General features: G+C 43.3%; 1 protein-coding gene and 1 long non-coding RNA gene across 4 annotated transcripts in view; one reads left to right on the top strand and one right to left on the bottom strand.

Moving 5' to 3' along the window:
• The window catches only part of CELF2 (CUGBP Elav-like family member 2), a 397,972-nt gene that overhangs the window by 194,786 nt on the left and 180,461 nt on the right, over positions 1-22,725 (bottom strand). The window lies entirely within an intron of this gene.
• Positions 3,340-14,551, top strand: LOC117796330. Its single transcript, XR_004620723.1, has 3 exons — positions 3,340-3,472; positions 8,441-8,511; positions 14,417-14,551. It is a non-coding gene; the product is annotated as an uncharacterized LOC117796330 (long non-coding RNA).

Below are 22,725 nucleotides of genomic sequence, written 5' to 3'. Positions count from 1 at the left end.
ATTACCCTGTCACGGTTTTCTAGACAGCACATTTTACTCAAAGGAGGTGTAAAATGCCTCTAAGCTGCCAGAGTCATACGGAAGATATTTATTTATATTTTTTTGGGGGGGTCAAATGGAGAGAAAGGTCTTATTCTGAGTGATGGCAAGAAGATTTGAGGAAATATACTGAAAATTGTAAGCGGATGTTGACAGAAGAATGAGAATAACGGTTTACGCTGGCAGAAGCCACACAAACCCAAAGGCTGCGATTTTAAAAACAGGAAATTCAAGTAAGCACAGAGCATTACTCTGTTTGAAAAATAGCAGACGTATAAATTAAGTTGCCAAGGAAGACATCAAAAACAAACAGTATAAATGAGTTTTAGGAGACAAGTAGACACTTTAATGGGGGCAGCAGGGATTTAAGGCTACAGTGACAAAGGAAGGAGGTGGGACAGAGACACTGAGAGGTGACAGGCAATGTGACAAAACGCCACCATCACTATTTTAATAGCATCAACTCTGGACCACTGTGCCATTTTAGAGTAAGTGAAAATGAAGAAGCCACGTTATTAGATAATAGATCATCGGTTTATTAAAAACAGGAGTGAAAGGAGGAACTCCATCCCTCACAGGAGGAGTATTTTCAAAATTTAGTTCTGAAGGGTGAGTTATCCTTTCTGAGCGATTCAGATGCTTGTGTGAAACTCTCATTTTTTACTGAATTACCCATCGTACACCTGCCTCTCTGTATCAATGTATCCTACCCAGAGGCCCTATCCCTGTGGCCACGTCACCAATAACACAAGTCTCTGAATTATCCCAATTCCTGGTTCACAAAAGTTCAGATGTATGCCCAAGCAAGTTAGTTTTACAGCCCACAAAAGAAATGACCCTTCTTTCCAGCATACCCGCGTGCGCAGCACCTGCTGTTTAACGATCTGTACTCGGCTGGGCGCAGAGGCCCCCACGCTGCGTCTGTGCAAGTTCCTGGCCACTTCCACCACTCCTCAGGTCCGTTTCAAAAGAGAGCCCGTTGAACCTGACACCATCACCCTTCATGGTCCATCAAAGAGGGTCGCATCAAAAAGGGAGTCATTTAGATTGAAGTAACTTATAAAACAACGTCCTGCGGTCAGCAGGCGAATTCTGCCATGAGCCTGCTTGTGAATTTCGGTCCGCGGTTTCCTCCTCCATCCTGGTCTATGAGGGACCTCCTCATGTTTTTCTTTAAAATGAGCACATGTGAATCCCAGGGAAGTATAATGCTGTCTGCAAGCTACAGAAAGTAGTTACTAGGGGAATTGATGGATATATATAAAAAGGATTTTGAATCCGTTGAACGTCTTTTGAAATTTTACATGTGATTATGGACTGTAAGCTCCATGAGAGGAACCAAAAATGTTGTATGAACCACTGTATACCTAGAACTTCTCACAGTGCTGGGCACAGAGCAGGCATCAACAAAGAGGTGTTGAGTAAATGAATAAATGGGTGACAGTGCTTTACTAAGTTTCCTCTTTGCCTGAAATAAATGGTCACCAAGTTTTAGAGAATTTTCAAGAGTCACTCAATGTTACATTTTAAAATGCTGAATCAGTGTCTGTTTTCGACATGAAAACATCAAGTGAATTACATGCATATTTGTATTGCAATTTATTTTCAACTGAGCAACATTTATCCCAACCCATTTCCATCTTTTTCCATCTTTATTAGGTACAAAGAAGCTGAGTGATATTATCCTTTCCCAAACTGCATGAAAACAGTTGGAGCCAATTTCATTTTACAGGGAAGTCTTCAAGAATAACAAGCATGCCACATTAAGATGTGTGTAGGTATGTACATACCATACATATAAATCTAATCTTTCAGTGTTGAGAGACAAGGTGGGGGAGGGAGGAAAGGGTGAGAAAGAGAAAGGGAGGGAGGGGGAGAGAGAGAGAAGGGAGAAGGGGGGAAGAGAGAAGGGAAGGAGGGAGAAAGAGGGAAAGAGAGAGAGAACATACACGTCCTCAAGTTCCTGCATATATTAACTTTATAATGATTCCATGTCTCGCAGCTTTGTTAGAGGTCCTCCACCAGAGGTCAAGGTCTGGTAGAAGCACTTCCAGACTGTGACCTGTCGATGTCCTCATCCCTGCAGAAGGCTGGCCACTGTCCTACACAGCAGGGATGGCCAGTCTTTCTCCACAAAGAGCAAGTATTCGACAATGGTAAGGAACTGCCCCCAGGAAGTTCTCAGCAGCAGAAGCCTTACTATCATTACAGAGTATCCTCACCAGACGCTTCTCCCTAGCCCCCAAATGCCTCAGACTCGGGCCACCCCCAACTCTCACGTAGTTTCTAGAGTCATGATGGCCTGATCTGGAGCCTGTTATTTTCAAACTCCTTTTTCGATTTTTTGTTTTTGTCTTCTTTAGTGGCTCAATGATGGGAACAGGAACAGTGTCAGAAATGGAAACGATAAAGAAGCCTCAGAAAAGGCCTGAAGGTAGAAAGCATGGTTCACAAGCCTTGGCAACACGTACCATGGTGTGTGGCTTCAGAAACTGTCCCGTCACATCCCTGGTGGTGGCCTTTCAGAACGTCCACAGACAACAAGAACACTTTAGAGACCATGGATCTTCCTGGTGGTGGAAGAGGTCTCCTCCCTTCACATCTGTGGCTCTCACTCCACAAACCTGCGACTGGAGACTGAGGGACCAGGAAAACAGGGCCAACTCTGAAGGTCAAATGTATCTGCCCTTATTTTTCTTCTTTCTCTTGGCCACTTGAGAAAGACTGACACCCAAAGTTGTACATTTTGGTGCCACATTGCAAATATGCTACAAGGCTTTTAAGGACAGAGAGATGCTTTCCCTTCTCCTCTGGGGAGCTTCCCTCCCTCCCACCTTCAGCCTACGCCAGATTGGGACCTCTGTTCCCGCTTCCCATGCACAAATTATTTACTTCACAATAGCAATTTCACACTTGACACCAGCTTTGTGGATTTGTGTCCAAGACTGTAAGTTTCCTGAGGACGAAAGCCCTGTTTTGTTAGTCAAGGAGCTTGGCCATCATAGACACTTGATACACATAAGTAAAGCTTGAATAGATCTGCATGAGACCATTTTTTTCCATGACTTCTTGAAGAGGCCTGTTCCTCCTGGTTTTAAATGAGCAAATGTAGGAGAAGGGAAAAAGGAGGCTCCGCTCCCTCAATTTTCAAGTTAGGAAGGTTTTGGAATACTATCTATGGAGGGATTACTTTCTGAAGACTTTTTAAAAAAAAGATTTATTTATTTTAGAGAGAGCGAGCGAGTGCGAGTGGAGGGAGGGACAGAGGAAGAGAGAGAGAGTCCTCAAGCAGACTCCCACTGAGTGCTGAGCCCAACGTGAGGCTCCATCCCAAGACCCCGAGATCATGACCCGAGCCGAAACCAAGAGCCGGATGCTCAACTGACTGAGCTACCCGGGCGCCCCTGAAGACATCCTTTACGACCACAAATCGGTGAGTTTCTGCAGTCACGGTTTGAAGGGTACAGCTGGTTGGAAACAGGCACAAAGAGTCAATTGATTTTATCATTAGGTTTTTTGACTTTGTCTAACAGGCAATTTCTGAGCATCATAAAAGCCTTCTTAATTTGGCTCTGTATTGTGTAAAGCAGATGTCCTTGGTTACTAAACTGATTAGTAAGTGTTTTATATTATTCTAATGGTTACCGTCGTTATTGCAAAAAAAAAAAACAAAAAAAACAAAAAAAACAAAAAAAAAAAAACCCTTCCGGTTGAGTAAGGCTGCGAAGCAAGAATGCTCTGCACAGTACTGGGGCTGACAGGATGTCATATTCAGAAAGGATCCAGGTATACAGCCGAGGCCTTGCTGCAGAGATCCATTTTCAAAAAGACACTGCTTCGAATGCTGAACAGTGCCATGCATTTTCAAAAACGAATGTTCCATTCAGTGGCTGCTTAAAAAAATATGATGGAAGGCAGGACAGAAACCAAAGGTAGCTCCCAGAGATGCCTTTACCCCCTGGAGCATGGATCTCACTTGACTCTGAAGCACACCAGACCTTTTAAAATGGGCTCACATTCCGCCATGATTCTAGGCTACGTGGTTACCTGGCAAATACAGATAAAATAATAAAGGATGACACCCCCCTCCCCCCATTATCTGTATGAGCCCTTCCTTGAGAAGCCAATTTCCTCAGTAAAAAGCATAATAATTTCCATGAAAGACATAAAAATCTCTGTTCTCTCCAGTCTTCAGGCCATTTCTCTCAGCACACTAGGCTCTACGTACCCAGAATGAGACCTCCCACAAGACTGTGTCTGCAAAAAGCCCTGTATGGGGGCACCCTGTATTCAGAAACAGACAAACAGCAAAAACCATTCTTTTCTTCAAGTCAAAGACAACAAGGAAAGACTAACCTCTCAGCGGTGGGCACGATTTCTTCATTCCACTGATCAGAGTTTGTAATTTACACTTATTTTTGTGGTTGTCTGGCTAAACCTGTCTCCTCTATATGACCATGAGCTCCATGAGAGCACGAACCAGCTTTGATTTTGTCGATTTCCATTTCTGCAGCAGAACATGGAGTCTGGCACTTAGTAGGGCCTCAAATCTTTGCCAGGGAAGGGAGGAGGAGAGAGAGGAAAAATAGCAGAGAGGAAGGAGAAAGGGGTATTGTGAAAGAGAAAATGCTGCTTAATGGCTGGGCGTTAAAAAAATCTGCCTGCTTAATTTCAAGCAAATAGTCCAGACCTACAAATACTCAGACACCTTACATGTGCTGGATATTCACAAGCCCAGAGAGAGAGGCTAGCCTCAGCAAACACTAAGATAGGTCTTAAAATTTTATACCAACCATGTAATTGGACCCATCAAGGGAGAAATTGGTTTGCTATGCCTGGAAATTGGTGGGAATTTCATTATTTCTGAATTTGCAAAATAGCGTTTGGTTGAAAGGTCCATTGTGTAGACTTGTCAACTTCTAGGGCCAGATCTGGGTCCAAGTTGGTGATTCCTGGCCCCGGCAGGAACACACCTTGGGGTCTATGTCACAGAAACCGCAGACACTGAGCTCATTTACAGGCTGAACATCTCCCTGCAGGCTCTTGGCGCCTCCGTAAATGGACACGCTAAAAGCTGTCGATTCGAGAGGCACTGGTCGGCCAATCCATGCGCTGTCTGATACGCACCTGCAGTCACTCTGCACTTCAAGGACTGCAAGCTTCAGACAGGAGCACCGCTGAAGTATTTGTAAGAGCCCAGGCGCTGCCTCTAGTGCTACTACTGCTGGTCTCCCTATGGCCCTTCTCCAGATTGTCATCGAGGAAATCGAGGGCCCAAACCACCAGAGCAGATGGAGGGGTTGGAAGGACTGGAGGTTGGGATGGGGGGTGGAGGATGAATCAAGAGGTCCCAGATGCAGGAAAGGTGGAAGCGGCAGCTCTTCTGGAGTCTCGTGGCTGAATGGAATGTTCCCGCTTTCCTTGGGTTTTTGAAGAGCCAGACTGTGCCCCCAGTGCAAGCTGGTACTTGGAAGTGGGTCTTTGGAAATGCTTGAGATTTACAGGAATTTCAGCTTCAAAGATGATGGGGGTTAGCGTGTCTTCGAATAATATAAAATAAGCTTTAAGTCTGATTTTTCTCTTGGTAAATTTCCTCTTTTTTCCACAACGAGGGAAATGAAATCCTGTTATAACATTAAGAACCTAAGAAGAAAACCCAGCAAAGTTTTTCTTTCTGCTTCTCGAAGGCAGGAGCACAGGGAATGAGGATAATCCTGTCTTGCCCTTTGATAAATCAACTACTCAGGAAATATTTGCTCCCCAGCAACATAAGCAGGGAATCCTGTTTTTCTCCAGTGTGTAAATTAACAGCTAAATGCACATACTTTCTGTCTGCAACTGCCTGCACTTCCTGGTGCAGAAACTCACTGAAGTCAGTGTTCCCTGCACCTGGGGAAGGTGCTGGACACAGGTGCTCCAAGAATGTTCGCTGCCTTGGATGAACCTCTCCCTTTCCCTGTGGAAATAGCCCAGTACCTACCTCCAGTCAATTCTGGGTATGTCTGGGAAATTAACTGTTGGGAAACTGAAGGATGAAGAAGAAACACAGAGGAGCCTCGTAGTGCTACAGGATTGTATACAGTCACCAAAATGCACCAGCTATGCACTCAAAGAGTGAATTCTGCTGTACATAACTAATACCTTAGTAAACAAAAGGGGGGTACCAACAGCCAGGTACACAGTGCAGCCAGGATTTGGATGGAAATACAGCCATCCCCTTGACCATGAAGCGTTCCAGCCCCTGTGATCAATTACAGAGCGAGGCTGGAGGTACTTGCATGTGCCTGTTAGCAATTTGTATTTCTTCTGTGAAAAGCCTATTTGTATCCCTTACCCATTTCTTTATTGGGTTTCTGAATTCTAAATTATAACTTATAAAAGATTCTTAAATATTAAAATATTAACTTTGTCCACAAAAAGAAACTAAAGATTTATAGTGCAAACATGACATTTCTGAGGATGATATTTCCTCCCGAAATTGACAGAATAATTAATAGACTGTGTTAGAGGGAACCATAAATTTGATTCATGTTACAATAGAATTTTTCTCTATTACTTTAAATGCTGGGGGAAAGGTCCATGAGAGTACCTGTCACATGCTTCCACAAGAAGTTATGTTTGCTATCTTGAATCACTGAAAGCTGTGGGAATGCAAGGTTTCTGAGCAGGCCACTTAGGATGGAGACAAGAATTTTCCTAGCTTTCTCTGAAGAGGCTGGTTGATGCCGACTGTTCCTCAAGAAAGATGGATGACGGTAAAGTACAATCTGAATTTTAAGAAGCACGTGGGCTGAATTCCACCAGCTCAATTTATTGCTCTGTTTCATTGAATCCTCTTCAATTGATCTGTTCCAGTTTACTCAAGAAATGTAAAGTTTCAGGGGGAAAAAAAATCATACCTCTGGACCATCGTTGTTAATTCGGGGAGACAGAGGTGTCAAGGTTATACTGCCTTTCTGGTGCATCTTCTTATTGCAAAATCATCAGTCCCCACCTAGCTTCAGCTTTGTGTATGTATCTGGTCAACTGGAGGGTGGCCTGGGAAAGTGCCTTCGGCAACGCACTCTGCCCAGCGACTCTGCTCACCGTGCTTTATGAAGTCACCCTCTGAGAAGGCGGGAGACCAGAGAGCCTCCATCCTCATTTCACAGAGAGTGACAGAGGAGTTAAGTGACTTGAGAAAGGTCAAACCACCAGTCACTGGTCAGGACCAAAATAGAATCGGGGTTTGCTGACCTCCTTGCCTCCTGCTCAAATGCTTCAAGGACAAGAGAAGTGACTCCGGAGCTGTCAAATAACACTACGGGCTTCTGATTTTCTCCTCCTTGAAGAGGATGAGCTGAGGCACTGCTTTAACTTCTTTTGCAGACATCCGAATGAGAGCTTGTTGAACTGGTGGGGAAACCAAAGGCCAAGAACCCAAAAATCAGTGACTTCAGCTTCTCTACCAGACTAGCTATAACCTGAAGCAAAAACGTGAGGCTGCTGTGCCTCGATTCTTCTATGAAATGGGGATGTCTTGAACCATGTATTGAATATACTAACCTTTTAACTTAAGTAACATAACTGAGTTCTGTTACTCAAAGCTGTGGGAATGCAAAGTTTCTGGGCAAGCCACTTAGGACGAAAACAAGAATCAGGAGGAGCAGACATCCTGAAAACACTACTCTGCACGTTGGCTTAGGACTATTGAGAACAGGGACGAGGAATCAACACATTTAACTGGGCTTTACTAATCATGCAATTGGGCGAGGAGCCCTGGGCTCTGGCACTACTGAAATAGATCACCTTTGCTGTGCAAATCAGGCCCGACACAGGGCCTTATTTAATTCACAGACATGCTTATACTTCTGCAAAACTGAAAAAAAAAATAGCTTTTAATTACTATTTGTAGAGCATCGAAAACAATTAAATGCTTCTGATTACCCTTTTGTTTTTTAAAAACATAGACTCAGAGAGTAAACATTTCTGCACAGCCATTACAGCAAAATGCCTTTTGAGGGAGAACGCTTTGAATACATTCTGCCTTATAAAAAAAAAACCACCGTATAAAAGGACAGCACAGAAAAAGGCTGTGAGGCATGACATGGCCCATCATGTTGTGCATGCATGAGTTAGCTCTTACACGATCAGAACCAGAAGCTCAGAGGAAAGCTATCCTACCTAAGCCTGATGCCTCGGAAGTTCAATGTCACATCACCTGGGGGTCAGTGACAGGGCCACTCAAAGGTGGATCTCCTCTGGAGAGTCAGGTATTTTAAAAATATCTGGGCAAATGTGTTATTTATCACCTAGAGCGGAGACTCTGTTCTAAGAATCGTGTTCACGTCCTGATCCCATCATATCTGTAGTCTTTGTTTCTATCCTAAATATTAACCAGTCAAACATAAACCCCCAATAGGTTGTCCAGCACGACTTCAAGTGAGACCCAGGTCTAGAGGGGAGTTTCAGAGCACCTGCAAGGAGTAACAGGTAAGCTGGAGCCACAAGAAGAGAACGAGGCCCCTTGGGGCATTCTCAACATCGGAGGAACACTGGTCTTTCTGAATGATGCCTGACCCATTCCTACAGTGCTTTACATTCTATAGAACACTTGAACTTTGTGATAGCAATAGGATTTATATCATTCTACCCATTTGGCAATGCAAGTACTCAGAATAGTGATTCTTCCAAAGCCACACAGATAGTAAATGTCCGAATTCAACCACAGGTCTTCTAAACGAGCACACCCCATTCAACAATGTCTCTTAATGGTCTTTATAAAAGATGCAAGGGAAGAGATATGATATAAAGGAGTAAACTACATTATGTCAGAGAAAGGATCACTGGTTGTCAGTGTGACTTACAAATCATGCCTTGAATTGCTGGGAGGAAGCATAACACAGTGGTTTGAGTGTGGAGTCAGGAGCCAGACCACCCAGATTCAAATCCAAGTTTTGCCGTTACTAGCTGTGTGATCCTGGACAAATTACTCAACTCTCTGTGGCTNGGTTTTCTTTTTTTTTTTTTTTTTCTTTTTCTGGTACAACATAGTGATTGGACAGTGTTATACATTACTCAATGCTCTCCACGGTAAGAGTAGTTTCCATCGGGCACCATACCCTATTTCAGTATTATTGACTATATTCTCCATGCTGTACTTTTTATCTCTGTATCTTATTCATTGTATAACTGTAAGTCTGTATCTCTTAATCCCCTTCACCTATTTCACCCACCCCCCTCTCCTTTCCGGCAACCATGAGTTTTTTTCTCTGCACTTAGAAGTTTATTATTTCATTTTGTTTTTTTGGATTCCACATATAAGTGAAATCATATGGTATTCATCTTTCTCTGTCTGACTCCTTTCACTTATCATAATACCCTCTAGGCCCATCCATGTTGTCACAAATGGCAAAATATCTCATTTTTTTTTTTTATGGCTAAGTAATGTTCCATTACATATATGTGTGTCTGTATATACACGCCACACCTGTATCCATTCACTTAACGAGGGACACTTAGGTTGTTTCTCTATCTTGGCTATTGTAAATAATGCTGCGATAAACAGAGGGGTGCGTCTACCTTTTTGAATTAGTGTTTTTGTTTTCTTCTGATAAATACCCAGTAGTGGAATTAGAAGATCATATGGCATTTCTATTTTTAATTTTTTGAGTACCCTCCATACTGTTTTCCATAGTAGTTGCACCAATTTACATTCTTAACAATAGTGCACGAGGGTTCCCTGTTCTCCACGTCCTCATCAACCACTATCTCTTGTCTTTTGATACTATCCATTCTGACTGGTGGGAGATGGTATCTCATGGTGGTCTTGATTTGTGTTTCCCTGACGATGAGTGATGCTGAGCATCTTTTCATGTGTCTCTTGGCCATCTGGACATCTTCCATGGAGAAAAACCTAGTCAGGTCTTCTATTTTTTAATTGGATTATTTGGGGTTTCTTGGTATTGAGTTGTATAAGGTCTTTATGTATTTTAGATAGTAATTCCCCTACCTGATCTATCACCAGCCAGTATCTTCTCCCATTTCGTAGGTTGCCTTGTAATTTTGTTGATCATTTCCTTCACTGTGGACAAGCTTTATAGTTTTGTGTAGTCCCAATAGTTTATTTTTGCTTCTGTTTCCCTTGCCTGAGGAAACATATCTAAGGCTGATGTCCAAGAGATTAGAGCCTATGTTTTCTTCCAGGAGTTTTATGGTTTCAGGTCTCATATTTATGTCTTCAATCCATTTTGAGTTTATTTTTCTATCTGGTATATGAAAGTGGGTCCAGTTTTCCCAGCACCTTTGTCATAGATTGACCATATAAGTGTGGGTTTATTTCTGGACTCTCTAATCTGTTCCACTGATCTATGTGTCAATTTTTGTGCCAGCAACATACTATTTTGATTACTACAGCTTTACAGCATTTCTCGAAATCTGGGATTTGATACCTCCAGCTTTTCTCTTTTCTCAAGATTGCTTTGGCTATTTGGGGTCTTTGTGGTTCCACATAAATTCTAAGATTTCCTGTTTTAGTTCTTTGAAAAATGCCTTGGGATTTTGATGGCAACTGCACTGAGTGTGTAGAGTGCTTTGGGTGGTATGGACATTTGGAAAATACTGACTCTTCCAATCCATGAACATGGTGTATCTTTCCATTTATTTGTGTCACCTTCAATGTCTTTCATCATTGTCTTATAGTTTTCAGAGTACACATCTTTCACTCCCTTGGTTAAATTTATCCCTAGGTATTTATTCTTTTTGGTATCAGTGGGATTGTTTTCTTAATTTCTCTTCTGGTTACTTCATTATTAGTGTACAGAAGCACAACAGATCTCTGTACACTGATTTTGTAACCTGCAAGTTTACTGAATTCATTACTAGTTCTAATAGTTTTTGGTGGAGTCTTCAGGGTTTCTACATGTAGTATCAAGTCACCTGTAAATAGTGACAAGTTTACTTCTTCCTTATCAATTTGGATGCTTTTTGTTTCTTTTCCTTGTCTGATTGCTGTAGCCAGGTCTTCCAGTATTATGTTAAAAAAAAAAAAAAAGTGGCGAGTGTGAACATCTTTGTCTTGTTCCTGATCTTAAAGAAAAGCTTTCAGCTCTTCACCATTAAGTATGTGAGTTTCCTTAGCTTTAAAGTGAGCATGATAATAGCACCTATAGGAACAGAGGGCCTCTTTCCTCACTGGCTTTTTTAATTAAAAAAATTTTTTTTTTACAGGTAGAACTTTATTTTCTTAAGAGTGATGTTTATTTTATTTTTTAAGGTTTTTTTAAAATTCCAGTTAATATTAATATTAGTAATATTAGTTTCAGGTATAGGATACAGCGATTTGACACTTCCATACATCACCAGGTGCTCATTATGACATATGCACCCCTTAATCCCCATCACTTATTTAACCCAAACCCCCCCCCACACCCCGTAACCACCAGTGTGTTCTCACTATTTGAGATCCAACCTAGGCTCATGAGGACTACTCTTCTCTCAACAGCTGAAAAACGGGACTGATATGACCAATTACATGAGTAGATCCAAGGAAGAAACCTATCCAGCCGAAGTCGTCACCACTCCTCCCTGCAGCACTAATATCATGGCTTCCCCCCCGCAGCCCTGCCCGTCAGTCTGGTTAAGCTCTGAGCCCGAGCGCTCCCGTGTACAGCATATATATGAATAAACAGACTTCGCATGGAATAAGCCTATCAGACTCATCAGCCGAAATCTCCACATCTTAAAAATCATTTAGTCTCAAAACCGACGTCAATGACAGAGTGCTGAAGATGATCTATTTGGATAAGACCCGGCCATTTACTGCTAGTTAACACTGCATATGGCTTGGTCTTTTGATCTTCTGAAGGATTATCTGTAACTTTCTGTGGTCTAGAGTTCTTGCAGAGAAGCAATTCAAATGCATTAATTTACAGTGCTGAAAGGATTTTATCTTAGAAATTACTAATATCATCCCGCTGGATTATGGCTATTTAAAAAATCATTTGCTATTTTCCTGCATTTATCACGTGAAAATCAGGATATCCTCACACCATGCTGGCATGCTGGCTGCAATAGGGAGAATGGTCCTTCATGTTTTGTCTCCACATAACAGTTGTCAAAGCATCAATGTCAGTTAGGTTTCAAAGGAGAGTGGAAGAAGAGGTGAAAAATCAACCAATTTTTCACTCTATGATAGGGTGAAGAGACCTTCACAAAATCGATTTCTATGAAAATTATATTTTTCATACCACTGACAACTATCGGCACCAAACTGGATTAACGATGGTGACGAGTAGCTTGGAATCACGTATATTTTCATCACACATTTCACTGTTTTGTTTCTTAGGGCTATTGTTTTTCCTTTGCAGCTCAGTCAAGTGTCAGCTATGACTTTTTCAGTAGCTTTGAGTAATGGGATCAGCTAATGTTCTGTACATGAAGAAATTCCATATCATTTGCTTCTCTAAAAATACTGCTGCCTGCCATGGGAGCCAATCAACAGTGATGAATAGCTAAAGGGACAAGAAGGTCTCTAAATTTACTTCCAATCTGACAGCCCTTCAGCAGATATGGATAACGGGTCCCTATGACTCACAAGTGCAACTCCCTCCTACTACAAGCAAGCCCTTTCTTTTCCAGACGAAAAAGGGCAAGGATTCCTAATGACCCAATATGTTCTTCCCTTCTCCTCTTCAACAAGCCAACAAAAATTTGTTAAACGCCTCTAGTATCAGGCTCTATGCAGCTTCTGGGCTGGATACAAAAAGCTGAAAGAGACACATCCTTTTAACCAGTGGAAGTCTGTTAGTATGTGGCTTATGACTGTATCTGAATTAATGTTACCAATCAAAACGAAGCTGAAAAAAAATAAATTTGTGGGCATACCATTTCGTGGGTTTTTTTTTTTTTTTTTTAGATTTAAATATTTTTTGCAAGAGACAGAGTGAGCGAGCACGAGTGGGGTAGGGGCAGAGGGAGAAGCAGACTCCCCACTGAGCAGGGAGCCCAACTTGGGGCTCAATCCCAGGACCCTGGGATCATGACCTGAGCCAAAGGGAGACGTTTAACCAACTGAGCCACCCAGATGCCCTTCATCTCCCTGTTTCTAACTCACTGAGCTCTAGATACTCGAATGGTTGATCTGTGTAGTGGACAATTTGCAATATGCAGATCTCCACACATTTACGTAGGGCCACTTTTATTCTCTAGGTGTGTAAGCTGGATTCACCCATTCAAAAATGTTTATTAAGCTCCTACTATGTGCCACATACTCTGCCCTGCATGTTGGGAACTCACTGGTAATATGAAACAGAAATACATCAAGTTACCATATAGTACATCCGTAGGTTTTGATGTAACGTTCCATGATTCATTACTTGCGTATAACACCCAGTGCCCCATGCAATACGTGCCCTCCTTATGGTGACTAACATAATATTTTTTTATTATATTAAAAAAAAAGTTCAAATTTTAAGTTAAAAAAATACATCAAGTTATTTACCCATTGAACTGATGACTTTACAAAAACATGTAATTGTGTTGGTTGTATGTTTTGGCTGATCAAAACTTATAATTATATGCTCCTTACTAAGATTACTGCATTTTCTGCTGTGGGTGTTTAGACAAGGTAACATTCTTTCTGGAGTATAAACAGTTTTGTGAGGTCTAAGATGTTAGGATACATTTCAATTTCTACCAAAGAATTAAAGGGCCTTTGCCAGCCCATTACAACTAGACAATCACTTAATGAGAACCTTTTCTCTTCAAAATCCACCACCACCACTGCACTGAAATTCCACCCCTGTGTTTTAACCTCAAGTCCTCCTTTGATTATGACTCAATGAGAGTAAAGATAGGTGACAGTGTTAGCTAGTTTTAAACAGCCACGAGTGACTTATGACGAATCCAAATTTGGTGTTATCCGAAGATTTGACATAACATGTAAAATGGTCACGTTTTCTTCAACATGCTATATATTTACGGATATGTCAGTTTTTCTCATTAACACCCCTTCACATCTGTTTTATTCTGATATTTTACATAAAATCCTATTGGCCTCTAATGCTGTGGATATTAAGAAATTATTATTTTTGTGTTCAAAACCTTTTTAGAGGTCTTTCTGATCATTACTCTCATTTGATTTATCGTTTTTACTCTCAGTATGTTCTGTGCACCAGGCCCTTTGCTAGGCACCACGACTAGAAAGACAAACGAGACACTGAGAATCCTTAATTGAGCTATTATATCATGTTAAAAAAAAATTAAGCAGGAGAAATAGGGAGGAACATAATAATCAAAGCATAGAAGCATTTCCCAGAATTGGATTTGTTATGAGCTGTTTTTGCCCAATTACTACTTTAATTGAACCATCTATAATTTCTTCCACTTATATTTTTAGTCTAGAGGAAGCCAGACACAAGATGTTACCCAGGAAGCCAGAAGCCAGAAACACTTTTTGACAGCAGAAACTCCCTCAAGTCTATTAAAATCACCAGAAGAAAGAAGAAATCAACTAGTGATGGTCCCGGAAAATGACATCTGACAAGTCCAGAACCGTGATTTCACTTCTTATGTTCCTGGGCGGGCAGCACGGGAGGGGAGGTGTGGGGGGGTAGAGCCAAGGCAGAACCCTAACTCGGGTGATTCTGCACATGGGGACCTAGGTCAAGACAGACTGCCGTGTTTCATAAGGAATCACAAGAATACAGCCCTCCCAGGACAGCGGAGGCCCTCCCAGGACAGCGGAGGCCCTTCCCAACTCTGATTTAAGGAATACTTGCTCCTGATACAGGACATTTAGGACCTGTCAACATCATCTCCCTACTTGAGTATACGGTGTATATGCACAGGTGCCCATACAGAAGACCACCTCTCCCGCCACTGCTATCTGTCTTTAGCATAATTTTAATTAATGAGAAAAGTCCATCGAATGTTATCATCCCCCTTCTTCCACCTTCGGATACATTGCTATATTCCCTTACCAGCCAATTAGTGGTAGCATACGGGAGAATGAATCCTGTAATATTCAGTGCCCCCAATTCCCCATGCACCATCTAGTGGTGATGATAATTATATTAACGGTAATGATGATGCTGATGATGGCATTCTCAATGAATTTAAAACACCTAAAAAGGCCATTTTAACAGTGAGTGGAAAAGAATCTTGATTTTTCCTTTTGGAAACACTTCCTAAGAAACAAAGTGCTTGTATTACCTTGACAAGAGTCACCAAGGTCTCTAGGTTAGAATGCAAGGTAAAGCCAACTATATTTTAAAATAAGAAGATATTGATTCACTGAGCAATTGAAAATTGCATTTCCCTGTTCACTGGCTTTCCAAATACTGGTAGTAAGACAATAAGGTGTTTTTGAAGTCGGGGCCCAAGCTTCAGGTATGGGTTACATGTGTGAAAATGCAATGCTTTTTCCTATTAAATCTCAATTGCAAAACTACCCTCCATCATTATTTCATTGCCCTTGCCAGGTCTTTTGTCTGTAAATCATTTTTGTTGACTGACCTTCTCTTGTCTCCCAGATGCCTATGATAGAACTGATTATTACCAGTGCTTTCCCATAAATAGGCCTTGTTGTCCAGTTTGTTGCCAAGTGAATTCCTTCTTCTAAATAAATATAAAGGCGTTTCTCTGGCTATCTACCCTGTCTCCTTCATCCTTTGTTATTAAAAATATATAAAGCAGCAGCAACAACAATAAAAGACCATACACACAGTCCATTTTGAATCCTACACTTCCATTACCAGTTGGAAAATCGATGAACCAGGAGCTCAACAAACAGCTCTAGTCCTTCCAGTTAAACGTGTGTGTGTGTGTGTATGTTTGTGTGTGTGTGTATGTGTGTGTGTGTGTGTATAAAATCAAGGTTAAAAATACACACGTGTGCATGTATAATACACACACACGTCACTGCCTCATCTTTCTTCAACTTCTGTAGTTTCTGATTCTCCTTCTAAAATCCAATAACCCATAACCTCACATTTTCTATGTGTCCCTAGTTACTGATCTCTGGAGAACACTCTCCACTTTCCGGGTCGGAGACTGAAAAAACTAAAAGGCTTATGACCCCCGTGGCTGAGATGAACAGCAACATGGAGGAGCCTAGAAATCAGGACTTTCTGGAAGAGACGTTAATGTCCAATAAAAACGTGGTATGTAGAAGTGTCAGCTCAGAATCTGACATGGACATTGCCAAAATGCTGTCGTATTTCACATGTATTTGAAGGTGCAAATATGGAAAATACCCCTGAAAGCCAAAAATGCATGTCAGAAATAAACAGGTAGATAGATCTTAAGAAAATAAAGGCTACCCTGGGATATCCCCAAAATATTGTGTTTGCTTTACAAAAACCAGGTCTATCGCACAGGCTGAACAGACTCTTGTCAGAGAACTGGCCTCTCTTACCCCAAATATTTGATTATTATAAGTCAACCAAATTTGCAAGATGCAACTTCTGCTTTATAGGAAAAGACTCCTAAAATGTATCACTGTCTGAGGTATTGATTTGTTTTCAAATTGCTCGTGGAAACACACTGAGTTTCAGTGTATCCACCAGAAACTCGGGGCATTTTGCCTGTACTACAGACGCAGCAGCGAAGCTTCATTCATATGATTTCAATCATTTGTCATCTATAACCTCTATGACATAAGGGCAAGTTGCTCAGTGAAAGAGAGAATGCTTTCCCATCAGACAGACAAGCATTTACAATCCTCTGCAATCCAGAAACCAAGAACAGTTTCCCATTTAAAGAAAAAGAAAAATAAATCCTCTTTATAATTGAAAAGAGCCTTCCTCTGCAGCTCTGTTAGGCTTTGCCGGGAAGAGAAAAACTTCTTAGTTTATGAGGCAGATTGCACTGAATGTGGAGCACAGAAAAACTCAGCTCATTCCTCTTATGAATCAATCTTAACTACGCTGGCAAATATTCATCATTTACAAAAGCATCAGAACAGTGCCTCTAATCTCTGTAGCTACTTTCTTTCTAGATCTCACTAGAGGACCTACCTGGCAGAGAGGCGAGTGGTTCAGTAACTCTGCGTGGTCATTATGCCTATCTTCAACAGAGAAATTAAAGAAACAAATAAAACACCCAAGAGCAAGATGGAGATTAACATTAGGAGCCCAGAGTAAACAAACAAACAAACAACAAAAAAAAACACCCCATTCCACTAATGCTACATATTAGTATCTCATCAAAGGATTTCCATTCACTTCCAAATGTCAGCTCCCACTGCAGAGGCAGACGAGAGAGTGGAAATTGAAGAGCACGTACTAAGTGTTCAGTGTGGTTATCTTCCAACCTGCCAGCCCCTCTCCCAACACGCTTGCTACACGTCCTGTAGTTGTGCCATTCTGAACAGGAGGATACACTAGAATGTGTGTTCTACTGCCCTCCCCAAGGGCCTTGTGCCTTATCAGCCATGGCCACGGTGGCCAAACTCTCAGGCACTAACATAACAAGGTGTTTAGGGTCAGGCCAGCACACTGGACAAGACTCTCCCTTTGCCATGTTTTACTCTACTGTTCTAGAAGTGGCCCTTCGCTGTGCTCTGCTGAGAATGGCAACCGGCTCAGAGAACAGTATCGAGATCATGCTGGCTGCTTTCCTGCATCCCTCAGCAGACAGCAGACGCAAGTGACCAAGCCTCCCTCCTTCCCTCTGGTCGTTGATGCTCCGCCTCAGGCTGCCACCCCCGATTCAAGTTCTTCTGCTCCCACTTCATGAATTAACACATTTACAGACCTAGCAGTGTCTAGACCAAGCAAAGCCATGGTGTAGGAGCCTAGATAGGGTTGGGCCCACGTTTAGGCAAAAGACGGGGTAGAGCGCAAGAGGGAGAGCGGCTTAAGACACAATTCTTTCTGTTCCACGACATTTTTTTCCGTTCCACTCAATGATAGAGAGAGAGCCTCTCATATGGAGACACATATTTTCATAATCCCTCTAAAGATAATGCATCAGGGAAGGAGTAACATGAATTTTTCTGAGACAGCTATTAAAACACAAAGCATCAGGATGACAATCCAGGCAGTCCTGGATTGGCTGGAATCCCATGTGCTTCCTAGACTCGTACCAATAATTCACCTTTGCTAGGAAGGAAGGGAGGGAGGGGGAAAAAAGAACAGATCAGAAAATACAAAACATCTGCACCTAATGCTTATGAAAAATAACAGGCCTAAAGAGCAAAAAATTTGATCACTAACTAGAAACCCATAAAACGGACAGGCCAAAGTAGAAAGTGAGATCGACCCGCTTTGACCCTGAAGTGGGAGGCAGCCTGGGGTAACTCAGAGAACACGGGCTGTTCTGGAGCTCACCTGGGGCACAGCCCTGCGTCTGCTACATGCCCACAGGGGACTTGGATCTCACTAAATTTCAGACTCTAGATAAAAATGAGAGCATGAAGTAGGTTACATTTAACGGTGTCTTCAGCTTTTTTAGTTCTAGATAGAAACTCGAGTTCATACACTAGGTGTGTGAGGGCCCAGGGGTTCCTGGTAGCTTGGACACCCAGGTGTGGCTGTTGTTCCAGAAATGGAACCAAGGTCCTACCACAGATTGGTGTGTATGTGGCAATTTGTCCTATGACCAAGCAGCACCAATTAATGGGAAATAGATGGGTTATTTAGTAAAAACTAGCTTTCTGTAGAGAGAAAATGTTGACTCGATACCTCTCCATCATAAAAAGAGAACAGATCCCCTCCAAATGCCCAAAGGTCTAGATGTGAAGTACAACCATGAACCCAACAGAAATAGCTATTGGAAAGTATTCTTGACAACTGGGAATGAAGAAGGATTTCTTAAGCATGACGTTTTTTAAGTCACAGAGGAATACATTGACGGATCTGCCTACAACAAAAGGGACCAGACAAAATGGACAGGAGATACCTGCCATCTCTAAAAATGGACAAAGGATTAATATCTAGACTATAGAGGAGATCCGCAAGAAAAAAAATAGAAAATTTGCATAAAATATGAACAGACAATTCAGAGACAGAAAAGCCTAAATGGTGAAGAAGTATAAAGAGCAGTTCAAGCTCACTAGTACTCCGAGACATGCCCATTTAAGTGACAAGGATGCAGCCAGCATCAGAGTTGAGCTGAAAAGTCAAACAGAGCCATGTGGCACTGTGGGGAAGCAGCCAGGCTCCTTCACAGCGGTGGGAGGATGGGCTGCTTCCGCCACTCCGGACAGCAGTCCTCTGCGTCCGGGGAGATGAAGCGTGCTCGTGCCCCCGCATCCTGAGAGCACAGCCCACACAGGCTCTCCCACAAAGCCAGAAGACGACACGAAGGTGCGGCCCAGCATGGGTACGGAGGCGGCAAGATGACCTCACTACGGAAGCCACCGTGTACCACGTGGCGGATTTCTGGGAGGGTCCACTACGCAGGAGCCACAGGAGGGAATAAGATGCACACCCAGCAGCATCAGGTGCTCTAAAACCAGCGCTGACTGGGAGGAAAAAGAAGGATCCAGAATCTACAGTATTGCCTATGGAGATTATAAAATTCATCCATGCAAGTATGTCTTTTCCAAGGTCACATGTGCATCTAAAACAGCATTAACTGCATGACAGCAGTGACCTCTGAAGGGCATGGGAATGGGGACAGGGGCTGTGGGGGGGGCATAGATGCACGAATGGAGGACAGTGGTTCTGTTCACCAGCTCTGGACACCTGAATGGGCAGGGGGAGGAACTGGAGAAGGTGGTAGTGGGGCAGGAAGGGGGCAAACTGGCTGGAGGCTGACTTGCTTGCTTCTCTTGAAAACTGGAATGTGGACAGGATCAAGGCATGAGAAGCCAAAATGCTGGACTGAAAGCGTTTGAAAGGGGATTCATCAAAGGAGCTGAGATAGTTTCACTTCTAGAAATACACGTTTGGTTAAAACACAGCATGGCATTCAATCAGCAAGATCAGTAAGTATGGATCGAATATTGATACTTATTTACCACGTACTGGAGACTGTAGTCAGCGTAGATTCAAACTAAAAGCAGCCCTGCTTCAGATGTGTTGAGATGCCCACCGTCCTCTGACAGCCCAGCTACCTAAGCCCCCAAATCTGGAGGACTTATCGTACGAGCCGCAGGAGGACCTGGAATACTTCCTGTCAGTGTGAAACATGGATCAAGGGGAAAGTCTGTTTTCAAGAACAAAGGTCACAGGCTGGTGGACCATGGTTCAAATCCCACTTAGACGAGGCTACTGAATTAGCTGCCAACATTTACATTTTGCAATAAGAACAGATCCCTGGTCCACGTGGAGAACTGGAGAAATCCAGGACGATGGGCCCGCACGCCAGTTTGCCCGGACCTGCTAGTGCCGCCTTCCCAGAGCAGGTGTGCGACCTCAGTGTGCAACAGCCCCCCCCCCCCAACAACCCTGTGCAGCGCCCGCCAGGCCCGCACGGGCGTCTGCGCTGGTGATGCCGCTGCTGCTGGACACGACAGGCGGCTCTGCAGCCTGGAGCCACAGAGGGAGCTGGTTGCTGGAGCGGAGCGGGTCACTAATGGGAACGATGTAAGTCTTAGCTTCAAACAAGCACAAGCCCGTTTCAAGTGGGACATCTGGAAGGGCTTTACTCCCTCCGGAATGCACCAGAATTAGCAGAGGAAATGGGGCAGGGAAAGGAAAGCAGTCGGTTCTCCTGCATTTGGAAGATATTGCAGCAGATGGGGTTCCAGAACGACCTTTTGGAAGGGAGGTGAGAGCAAAGCTGAACAGAGAAGACGCCTGCATGCCAGCCCCCGGCCCCCGAGGGCCATTACCCCTTCACAGTCACTGTGACTACAAATCCCGGCGCCCTGCTCAGCGATTAGCACCGTCCAGCAAGAGGACAGAAACACCAGCAATGACTGTTCGGCTCCACACAGCAGTCAGTGTTTAATTTACATATTAATTTTCTCACTCTTGCTTAACACATCTCCTTCAAATGTCCTGCGGATGCTGGCTCCTTGTCCGCATCATGGAAGTTGTATGGACATGAAGGTTTTGCTTACGTTCTAGGATTAATAATACAAGTGTCAAGATGGATTTAAATTTTTTTTTCTTTGTTTCAGTCTGTCTTTAAAGTGGCTTGTACCTTCTTCAAATGACCAGGGCGCATGTGATAAGGTGCACGTATGGGGGTGGCAAGGACTTTAGGTCAGTTCTCTGAAACGGAAAGCCTGGTACCAGTAGCAATGTTCCATGAAAACACCGAGGCACTGCTTCCATGTGCTCTGTTTGGATCTGTGTGCCGTCAGAGAACATCAGTACGTGAACGACATACTGTAGTCAGGTAACAGTAAGAGCTGTGGAGACATCTGAAACGTAGAAGCTTGCACGTAACTGGGCTGCAACACTGTCGTGAGTGGTCTGCAGTTGGGGGGGGGAGGCTCCGGGCTGGGTGGACACTGGGAAGAGTCGCACTGAGCCCCAGGCACCTGGAGAAAGCACAGGGAGGCCAGGCTGAGGGGCAGGGCGAGCAGGACAGTCAGGGACGTCCTGACACGGGGATCGGGCGAGGCAGAGAAGGCTTAGAGGGAGCTGGGGCGAGGGCAGACCGTCAGTGAGGTTGTGGACTCAGAGAGCTATCCGGTGCCCTGAAAGGAAGCTAAGAGTTGACCTGTAGCGGGATAGTTGAGAAACAGAACCGGATGCCAGAAAAGGCAGGGGCTGAAAGTGTTCAGGGGTCACAGGTGTTTTTGGAAATAAATGAAGTCATGGCCGACTCATCCCAGCAGCAGCTCACACTTTCTCTGGGCCAGCAGCTACTGCAAATTTACCCACAGCCCATTTCCATGACAGCCCCTTGGAGAAGAGACCTCACCACTCCCCTCCAATGATGAGGGAACGGGACCTCAAGGAGCAAACCACCCAATTCAAGGTCACGGCTAGAAAGCTGAGAAGCCAGGTACCAACCCAGACAGTCCGGCCCCAGAACCTCTGCCCCTAATCACTCTTGCAGACCACAAAAAGGACGACTTTTAATTTTTTCACCCAGTGAAAATGCGATGTCTTGGTCGATCTGGATTGCAGAAAGTTATTTCCCATCACATAAACCCAACTGGATGTGTGTCTGGGTCACTGTTTTAATTTTGCCAATCAGGAAATCAGAGGATGGGAAGGCAGATCCTGGGCCCCACTGCATCTTAGGCGACCAGGGTTTTCATTCTTTGACCGTGGATCTGCAGAGAAGGTGATCCGCAGCTCTAAGTGGCTGTCTGCCCCGGGGTCTCGCACCCCCCCCCCTTCCTCAGCAGGTCACCTGTGCCTGTCCCACGCCATGGGGCCGGGCTACACTCCAACTGCATACACTGACGGGAGGGTCTGATGTCCCACGGTTTCCCCTAATGACTCCCATACCTTCCAACTCCACAGAGCATTAGTAGAAAATGAACCATAACTTGTATCTAATGATTTTTTTCTTCTTCCTGCATTCAGACTTTTTTCTTGGCTCAAGGGTGTTTTGGGTTTTTTTGTTTTGTTTTTCCCAAGAGTNCATACCTTCCAACTCCACAGAGCATTAGTAGAAAATGAACCATAACTTGTATCTAATGATTTTTTTCTTCTTACTGCATTCAGACTTTTTTCTTGGCTCAAGGGTGTTTTGGGTTTTTTTTTTGTTTTGTTTTTCCCAAGAGTATTTCTTTTTTTTTTTTTTTTAAAGATTTTTTATTTATTTGACAGAGATAGAGACAGCCAGCGAGAG

Source organism: Ailuropoda melanoleuca, chromosome 15 (genome assembly GCF_002007445.2).
Source record: "Ailuropoda melanoleuca isolate Jingjing chromosome 15, ASM200744v2, whole genome shotgun sequence".
Lineage (NCBI taxonomy): Eukaryota > Metazoa > Chordata > Mammalia > Carnivora > Ursidae > Ailuropoda > Ailuropoda melanoleuca.
Note: the sequence above shows the minus strand (reverse complement) of the source record. Positions and strands in the feature narration are given on the sequence as shown.